Genomic DNA, 10,212 nt, shown 5'->3' on the forward strand with positions numbered 1-10,212 from the left:
TGAATCGAATAAGCTGTCTCATGAGCTTCCTTAAGAATCAACTCCCGAATAGACTGGACATTGGGAACACACAAGCGGTCTTTGAACCATACCACACCTTCTGCATCTTCTCGAAAGTCTTTGCCTCTGCCATCTAGAATCAATCGCCGAATCTCACTGATCTTCTCATCATTTTTCTGCGCTTCTTTGATTTCGCGCTCCAAGGTAGGTTCCAATTCAACTGTGACTCCTCGCGAATTGTTCAGAAACCCGAGACTCAACCTGTCAAACTCTTTGGCCAACTCATAAGGCATCGGACGAGCGACCATCAGATTGACTTGACTCTTTCTGCTCAAAGCATCTGCCACTACGTTCGCTTTTCCTGGATGGTAATGAATCTCCAACTCATAGTCTTTGATCAATTCTAACCATCTTCGTTGCCTCATGTTCAATTCTGACTGAGTGAATATGTACTTCAGACTCTTGTGGTCTGTGTAAACATCACATTTCTGTCCATACAGATAGTGCCTCCATGTCTTCAGTGCGTGAACCACTGCTGCCAACTCTAGATCATGGATTGGGTAATTCTTCTCATGAACCTTCAGCTGTCGGGACGAGTAAGCCACAACTCTTCCCTCTTGCATCAACACACATCCCAAACCTGTGTAACAAGCATCGCAATACACCGAGAAGGGCTTGTGCACATCAGGCAAGACTAGGACAGGCGCTGTTGTCAACTTCTCTTTCAGCGCTTCAAAGGCCTCTTGGCATTTCTGGGTCCACTTGAACTCAACCTTGTTGCCTAGCAACGCTGTCATTGGCTTCGCAATCTTCGAAAACCCTTCAATGAATCGCCGATAATATCCGGCCATTCCAATGAAGCTCTTGATTCCTCGAGCATCCGTTGGCGCTTTCCAGTTTAGAATGTCTGCCACTTTCTTCGGATCCACAGCCAATCCTTCTTTGTTGATTATGTGACCCAAGAACAGGACTTCACTGATCCAGAACTCACACTTGCTCAACTTTGCATACAACTGGTGCTCTCGCAATCTCTGCAATACCATCCTCAAATGATCTGCGTGCTCTTCTTCGCTTTGAGAATAAACCAGAATGTCATCAATGAATACCACCACAAACTTATCAAGGTAATCCATGAATACACTGTTCATCAAGTTCATGAAGAACGCTGGCGCATTGGTCAAACCAAAAGACATCACTGTGAACTCATATAAACCATACTTGGTAATGAATGCCGTCTTCGGAATGTCCGAAGGTCGGATCCTGAGCTGATGATAACCTGACCTCAGATCGATCTTGGAGAACACACTGGCTCCTCTCAACTGGTCGAACAGATCTTCTATTCTGGGCAAAGGATACTTGTTCTTGATCGTGACTTCATTCAAAGCTCGATAATCGATACACATCCTCTTGGTGCCATCTTTCTTCTCCACAAACAAGACAGGGGCGGCCCAAGGCGAGGTGCTTGGCCGGATGTAACCTTTCTCTGACAGCTCATCAATCTGCTTCTTAAGCTCAACCAACTCTGGTCCAGATATTCTGTAAGCTCTCCTAGAGATGGGGGCGGTTCCAGGAAGAAGCTCTATAGCAAATTCAACTTTCCGCTCTGGTGGCATACCCGGTAAATCCTTTGGAAACACATCTGGGAATTCAGACACAACCTTGATACTCTCAATTGGGTCTGCTTCACTGCTATCGACAGCCATCTGATAACAACTTCCTTTCTTTGGCTCAGGCGGGACTAACTCGGTCACCACTTCCTCTCCTAGTGGGGACACCAACTTGATTGTCCTTTTATCACAACTGATAACTGCCTGATACTTATCTAACCAATTCATCCCTAGGATGACATCTATTCCCTGAGTACCCATTACTATAAGGTTGGCGGGAAACGCTATCCCCCTTATTTCCACACTTACATTTAAACAAATGCTATCAGCTCGAATTCTACCACCGGCTGAGTCAATTTGAATAGGGGTTGACATGGTAGTAATTGGAAGATTATGTGCTTCTACCCATGATGCAGTAATGAAAGAATGCGTTGCTCCAGTATCAAATAACACTTCTGCAATATGGGAGTCGACTGGGAACATACCTACTATCATGCCGGGGGTCTCCTGAACTGCTTCAGCCTCCAAGTGGTTCAGCCTTCCATGATTATAGCGCTGTTGAGAGCGATTGCCTGCTCCAGGCTGAGGCACATTCTGCTTTGCTGGGGCATTGGGGCCTGACTGCTGCTGGGCTGCCTTCTTCGGACATTGCATCACCCAGTGGCCTTGCTCTCCACAGTGGAAACACGCTCTGTTTCCAACCTGAGCTGGTGCTGCCTGACTGTTCTGCTGGGTTGCTGGGGCAGGAAGACGAGGTGCTTGCTGATTCTGCTTCTGAAACTGACCTCCTGACTGATTGCTCTGACGGTTCTGGTACTGATGCTGAGGATACTGCCTTTGGAACTGCTGATACTGCTGACGCTGCTGATGCTGCTGAGGTGGACGCTGGTTCTGCCTGAACTGCTGAGGTTGATTGCCTGAGAAACGGGGACGGCTGCTGCTTCCAGGCTGGGGTCCACTGATCTTGCGCTTACGATCTTCCATCTCCTTACGCTTCCTTTCTGTCATGATTGCTCTGTCAATCAGGTGCTGGAATGTCGGGAAGGTGTGATTCATCAGCTGATACTGCAGAGGGTCAACCAAACCTCTCAGAAAACGGTATTGTCGCTTGGCGTCGGTGTTGACATCTTCAGGAGCATAGCGAGACAATTGCAGAAACCTGTCTCGATACTCACTGACAGACGATGACCCTTGCTTAAGGGCCAGGAACTCCTCCTTCTTCACTGTCATCAGACCTGCAGGAACATGGTACTGACGAAAGCTACCTCTGAATTCTTCCCAGGTGATGGTGTCGGGGTTGGCATGGGTGGCGAGGTAAGACTCCCACCATGACTGGGCTGCTCCTCTCAACAGACGGGGACCATACAGAACTTTCTCCCTGTCATCGCACTGAGCGGTATGCAACTCCCGCTCCACAGTGCGCAGCCAATCTTCAGCATCCATGGGGTCAGAAGAATGAGCAAACGTTGGTGGATGACCTCTCATGAATTCAGCACGCTTGTCTCTAGGCATCTGAGGCATCTGAGGCTGGGGTGGAGCCTGCTGCTGCTGCTGCTGCTGAATGGCGGCCAGAGTCTGACCGATGGCTTGAACTGCCTGAGTCTGCATCAGAAACATCTGCTCAATCGACATCGGGGGCGGGGGCGGCAGCTGCTGCTGCTGGGGCGCCTCATCTTGCTGACCGGCTTGCTCCTGCTGAGCACGCCTTCCTCCTCTACGCCTGTTCTCTGACATCTGCAGAACGCAACCACACATCAGAACTGATCTGGCAAAGCTTGCAGCATAAGAAAAGAGTATAGAATTCTCCAACAGCACTGAACAGATGAGCATCTTCACTGATCTCCAACACAGACCACACAGCTTCTCAGATAAAGAGGAAAGTAGAATGAAGGTTTTCCCAACTATATAACTAACTTTATTGACATAGTATGTAAACCAAAATGCAGGGGATACCCACACTCTGGTGACAATCATTACAAAGATCCAAACCAAACATAGTTCATCATGACAAACATAAATGCACAGGATATAGCAAACTACCCTGTCTAACTAAAACTAACTAAGACCGAGACTAACGCTAAGACTGAAGCTTCCATGTATATATTTATTTCGTATTAATTACAAGATCCAACTCTAACGATCTATGGTTCTAGGTTGATCTTGGTCTTGCAGTCGGGATTGCCATAAGACTGGTGTCCACGCTGAGGTGAGCGGTACGGGTGCTGAGTCCCAACGGGAGCGGGGGAACCACCATCCAAATAACGGCGTTCCGCGCGCTCAGCCCGCAGCAGGGCGATCTCAGCACGAGCCCTACTCAGCTCGTCTAATGCATGGTCCAGCTCCGTGTTTAGCACGGCGGCTAGGTTGACTGTGCTGCTCAACCTAGGATTGCCCTCACCGACAGGTGAGACAATCACGCCTCCTGTGCTGCCAGATGAACGGCGGGGGTAATACTTCAGGTCAAGACCATCAGCTGCCCCACCGAAAACCGAGCAGTAGTGCGAAAGCGCACGCCGTGCAGCATCTTGCATGGCTGCCTCAGCTGAGTCCCGTTCAGAGATAGAATAGTGCTCTGAGCAAGCCTCCGCTCCCTGGAGACTGTTCTCCGGGCAGCGCACCAAGCAAGTTGCCTCCCAGCGATCCGGGTAGACCCCGCGACTGTGCTGGTAGACCACACAGCGATACTCGACGGACCAAGTATGCCGGTCAAATGCCCGACGTAGCAGGGTGTCGAGCGCATCGTGGAAGTGACACCCGCGAGCGGCGTCGCGAGTGATGGGTCGAGCAACCCATCCTTCCGGCTCAGGGTTAGCAGAGAAGTCGGTGTCGTGGCTCGAGCTGTCGTCGCCATCTCCGTCGTCTGGGTCTCCTCCAGCAGCTACTCCAGAAGCTGGGACGCCCAGTGGTGGTGCAGGGGGCGCCTCCAGGGGAAGCACAGGAGAGCAGCTCCTCACAGACTCTATCTCCTGGTGGAGCGAGAAGGAAGAGCTCTGCTGCTCCTGTCGTCGACGTTCCTGCTCCTCACGCAGGCGGTGGTGTAGTCTCTCCAAGTGGCTGGACTGTCCGGCCACGGGACGGCGAAGCGGACGCTCAGCAAGGCGGGAGGGTAAGAAGGGGATGACTGACTTTCGTGCAGTGTGTCTAAGTCGAGCCATCTACAAAAGACATCGCAAGCAAAAGGGTAAGAATAGAATTAATATGACCAGCAAGTAATGAATCATAAATAAATGAAGGATCAGAATAAAACATAATTTTTTTTAGCAAGGTATAATATATAGTAGAACATAGGTTTGGTCGGTATGACCAACTTTTGAAGGGATATCAAAGTCAAGGAAGAGACAGAGGTCTATAGTCCTTAGAACGACCATTCTACTCTAGGTTAGCGGTCCTACAGTCAGCACGGCTTTGATACCACTTATGTCACACCCGGTTTTAGAAGGCAAACCGAATGCGAACCATGTACGTGCCAGGATCAGTTATTCACGTACACAGCAGTTACATAACATGGACATCATCACACAGTGCTCAAAATAGTATTAAAAGGGAATAATAGTCGATTACATCATACGTCTGAGACGTCCATATAGTTCTTACAATAAATCAAAGTGTGGAAAAGAAACGTAGATAACGCGGCCTTCACAGGCAGCCGACTGGGGGTTGCCGCTAACCCACACCTAGAACTCGTCGTAGTCTTGGAACTCCTGGAAGTCTCCTTCCACAGCTTCATCTTCTCCTGAGCAGTGGTTGCAATGCTGACAACCTGGGGGGGGTTTGGTGTGTAGAGCAAGGGTGAGTACACATCAACATACTCAGCAAGTATCCTGTTTGGCTGTAGTGGACTAGCTTTATGTGGGGATAAGTCAAGCAGTTGCTTTTAGTTGGTCAGGTTATTACTTACTAGTAGAAAGCCAGGTTTTAACATTAACCCAAGTTATTAACCCAATGTATCCTTTCCAAACGGAAAGAATACCACTTACCAATACCATAATCATAACCAGAACCGTCAATCTCATTGCCACCTGTACCACAATGTCTCTGATCAAGTATCACTAATCTCTGGAGCTCCCTTGGCCGCTCATAACCGTGAGCACGGCTGATATATCAGTTTCATAACACTCTGCAGAGGTTGTGCACTTTACCCACAAGCCGTGATTCCCTCTTGCCTCGGGCCGATCAAACCCTTAAACACTACCAAGGTGAATAGGCAGGGTTTCACTACGTAGCCTTTACAAAGATTCCCCGGGGCTGTAGCCACCCGTTAGGTTTCCTAAATGCACCGCACTCCTCCCCAAGGGGCGAACCCAAACTTGGCAGAGCGAGCCGCATACACCGAGCCCCATTGACGGCACGACGGCTAAGTGAACTACATCCCGGATCCTCTAATTATTCAGCTAAGGGCACCCCATTCCACCCTCATGGTTGCACTGTTTTCCCGGGCGGTCATCCATAGAACAGGTCCTTACGGAGAGGCACTCGAGAAACCGCTCGAGTCCCCTTGAAAACCACAAGTATAATCATAAAGAAGAACGGGAAAACAGCGTATCATAGATAATCACATCATGTTCATTGATTAGAGTTGAGCAATAGCATCAGACTAAGTAGTAATAATCCGACCCAAATAGGTAAACAAGGACATGGATAACAAAAGCTAGTCAATCCTTAGGTATAAATGTGTAATGCGGGAGGTGAATTAAAGAATGAATAGGACAGAGATAGGTCAAAGGACACTTGCCTCCACCAACCGACTGCTGCTCAGGGGCTTCTCCTGCGAATTCCTCGGGCTCTTCGACCGGATCGTTCTCTATGCGAGCGCAAACATACATACATCCATCCACATATTTAATACAAAAGAACAGTACACCATACAAGATAACAAATAAAGTGAATATGCACCAAGTATGACATTCGATAACGCATTTGTTATGGTTAGAAAGAAACGGGAAAGGTCTCGCAGGGGGTTAAATCTTATGCACTAATGACACAATTGGTTTTTAACAAAATAATTCTGTTATATATATTTATATATACTAATGGAAACCTAATCACTTTTAGTTGATCAACATTGCACAGGGTAAACAATTAACTACGTGAATCAATAACATAACGGAATTTTAAATTAAACTTCCTATTTTCCCATAGCATGAACAGTGATTAGCCTACTTAAAATACAGTAATTATGATCACAGAAAGTAAATAAAATAAAATAAAAAAAATAAAAAAAATAAAAAAAAACAGAGGGGGGGGGCGGTTGAACCGGCCCTAGGGGCGGTTGAACCGGCCCTAGGCGGGGCGCGCAGGGGCGGCCGAGCCGGGGCGGCTGAGCCGGCGGCGGGCGGCCGGGCTGGCAAGGGCGGGCGGCGCAGGGGGCGGCCGGGCTGGCCAGGCGGCCGAGCCGGGGGCGCGCTGGGGGGCCGGGGGCGCGGCCAAGGGGCCGAGCGGGCGGGGTGGGGCGGGCGGCCGAACCGGCCATGGGGCCGAGCGGCGAGGGGAAGGGGAGGGAGGAGAGGGGGAGGGAGGAGAGGGGGAGGGGCCTCACCGGGGACGGGGACGGGGCGGCCGAGCGGGGCGGCCGATCGGCGACGGGGAGGGGCGGCGGCCTAGGCAGGGGCGGCGGCTTAGGGAGAGAGAGGGAAAATGAGAGGGAGAGGGAGAGGGTTTTGGGAAAAAGGGAGATGGGGGGCGGCATGGGCCAATTGGGCCCAACAGGGGGGCGCCAGGGGGGCGGCTGGGCCGGCCGGGGTCGGCCCAGGGCGCGGGAGAGAGAGAACGGGGAGAGAGAAAGAGAGAGAAAGAAAGATAAAAGATTTTCCGCTTGTTCTCGAAATCCGATTTTTTTAGATGAATGCGATTGCACTTTCAAACAACCAAAAATGCAAGGGCGGCATGGTGCATCAAACAACATAAAGTATTTAGGGTTTTTCCTACACGGGAGATCCAAACCGAATCCCGCTAAACTTTGAAAAAGGTCAAGGTTTAGCGAGGGGAAAAAGAAAAGGGAAAGGTAACGCCCGAATTTTGGCGAGTAAAGAAAAGAAAAAAATTCAACTGCAAAATTCGGGGCGTTACACTGCTCGCGGGCCCTGCTTGTCAGCTCCCTCGTCCTCGCGTAACCGCCGCCCGAGCTGCGCGCGCCCGCCTTCTCCGCGCCCACGTCGCGCGTGGAGCTCGCAACTGACCCGCCCCTGGCCACTTGAGCCCCGAGCCCCACTCGCCCTCTCCCCCTCCCCCATTTGCGCTCCAGTAGACCCTCTTCCCCCCTCGCTGCGCGCACGCAGAGCGCCGCCGCCGTAAACCCCGCCGTCCCGAGCTCGTTTCTCGGCCGCCATTGGAGCTCCGTCGTGTCCGTTGCCACGGTGAGCTTCGCCCCGGCGTCCGCAACCCGGGACGCGCCCCAACTCCCTCTCCCCCTCCCTATTTCTCTCTGCCCGCGCTCACCCGTCGTTCCCCGTGCAGCCGCGGAGGTCCGCCACCGTCGCCCCGGGCCACCGTCGCGCCATTCCCGCCGCCGAGGAGTCCCCGGAGCCCGTCTTGAGGTAAGGAACCTCTCCCGCCCCTATCAACCCGTGTATTGCCTTCTGTTGCGCTGAATTCCTCGCCGGAGTAGAGTAACCCCGCCGCCGAGCCGCTCCGCCGTGAACCGCCCCCCTCCGGTGCCCCTGCCCCGACCCAGACCCCACCAGAGGACTCCCCGTGCCCTCCCCAACCTTCCCGGCCACTCAGGTCGCCCCAGAGACCCGCCAAACGCCCGCGCCCCTCGTCTCCGGCGAGTCCTCCGCCGCGGGGACGAGCGCCGCCGCCCCAGCTAGCCGTAGGAGAAGCCCAGGCCGGCCACCCGATCCCCACCGTCCGTCCCAGATCGGGCGGCCTCGTTTTGATTAGGCCAAGCCTAATCCTGGTCGTCCGCCGGAGATCCAGCGGCCCAGGCCCACTTCCCCCTCACCCCGGTCCCGCCTGTCAGTCGCCCAGGCCGCCGCGCGCTCGCGCGCCCGCCCGCAGGATCTAATCCTGGTCGTTCGCTTTAGATCTGACGGCCGTAGTAGCCCGATACCCCTTCGCCCGCGCGTTTTCTTAAAGAGACCCCCGGTTTTCTGGAATTTGAACCCGCCGTCCCTGGTTTCTCGCAGTTAAGTCCCTAGACCTTTTAATTAATTCAAAATAGGTACTTAGGGTATATTTTTAATCCCCAGACTTGTAAAATTCATAACTTTGTCATATGAACTCCAAATGAGGTGCTTCAAATTGCAAAATGCTCATGATGTTTTTGTCTATCTATTCAAACAATGTTTCCCTGCTGTTTCCATGTACCAATTAATAGTTAATCACCAGGATAGGATTAAGGCTATTGGAACCCTATTTGAGATAATTAGAAATTGGTAGACTTTAATAAAAGTTGGATTACTTAAGTTTATGGACTTAAACACCTAAGTTTAGGAACTTAAAACCATGTAATAATTTAATCCCACCACTGACTTAAACCTGATTAGTGGATAGTGAATCACTTTGTATAGTCCTCTACCCCAGACCTAGGGAACACCAGAGTACCTATCTCTTTTCTAGTATGAACTTGTGATCTCTTTGCTGCATATGTTTTGTATGTTGCTTTTGTTTGTTATCTTCCCAAGTGCATAGTGTGAATGATTACTTTACGTAGACAACGAGCAGTCTGTGTTTCCCGAGGAAGTTGCAGAGGATGTCCCTAATCAGCAGTTTGGTGAAGGCAAGTGTCCTCTGTCCCATTATGTCCTATTCATTTATAACTTACTACCCCGCACTACTTACTTGAAACCTAAGGATTGACTAGCTTTACACTTTACTTTATCCTTGATGACCTTATGGGATGTTATGGTTAGCACTATGCTATTGCCTTAACTTAATCAATGAACATGATGTGACTATTTATGATACTGTTATCCTGATGATGTTGATGATCTTGTGATACTCTATGGGGCTCAGGCTGTTTCCTGAGTACCTCTCCGTAAGGACTGGTTCGTTGAGAGACCACCCGGGATAACAGTGCAACCATGAGGGTGAAATGGGATGCCCTTAGCCGATTAATTAGATGAACTAGAGGTGTAGTTGCTTAGGCGTCGTGCCGTCAATGGGGTCCAGGCACAGTGCTTGCTCTGCCGAGGCTGAGTGCCGAGGTTCTTTCGTTTTGCTCTTTGTTAGTCACTCTCCTGCGGGGAGGGGTACTGTGTTTATCAAACTGGAGAAACCTAACGGGCAGCTATGATCTCTAGGGAATCTTTGTAAAAGCTACGTAGTGATGCCCTGCCGGACCACCTAGGTAGTGGTCAATGGGGATTAGCTCTCCCCGGGTAGAAAGGGAATCATGACTCATGGGTAAAGTGTGCAACCTCTGCAGAGGGTAGTGAAACTGGTATATCAGCCGTGCTCACGGTTAAGAGCAGCCTTGGGATCCTCTTTGATTAGAGATACAGATGGTTCGAGATACAAGGATTATGTTATGGTTTTGGTTCGACTATGATGATGTTGTTCCTCGATGAGGAAATGGTTTACGGGTTGGTTAATGCTAAAATCTGGCTTCTACTAATGATAAATACCTGACCAACTAAAAGCAACTGCTTGAGCCTAACCCCACATA

This window comes from Zea mays, chromosome 1 (genome assembly GCF_902167145.1).
Source record: "Zea mays cultivar B73 chromosome 1, Zm-B73-REFERENCE-NAM-5.0, whole genome shotgun sequence".
In the NCBI taxonomy this organism is placed as follows: Eukaryota; Viridiplantae; Streptophyta; class Magnoliopsida; order Poales; family Poaceae; genus Zea; species Zea mays.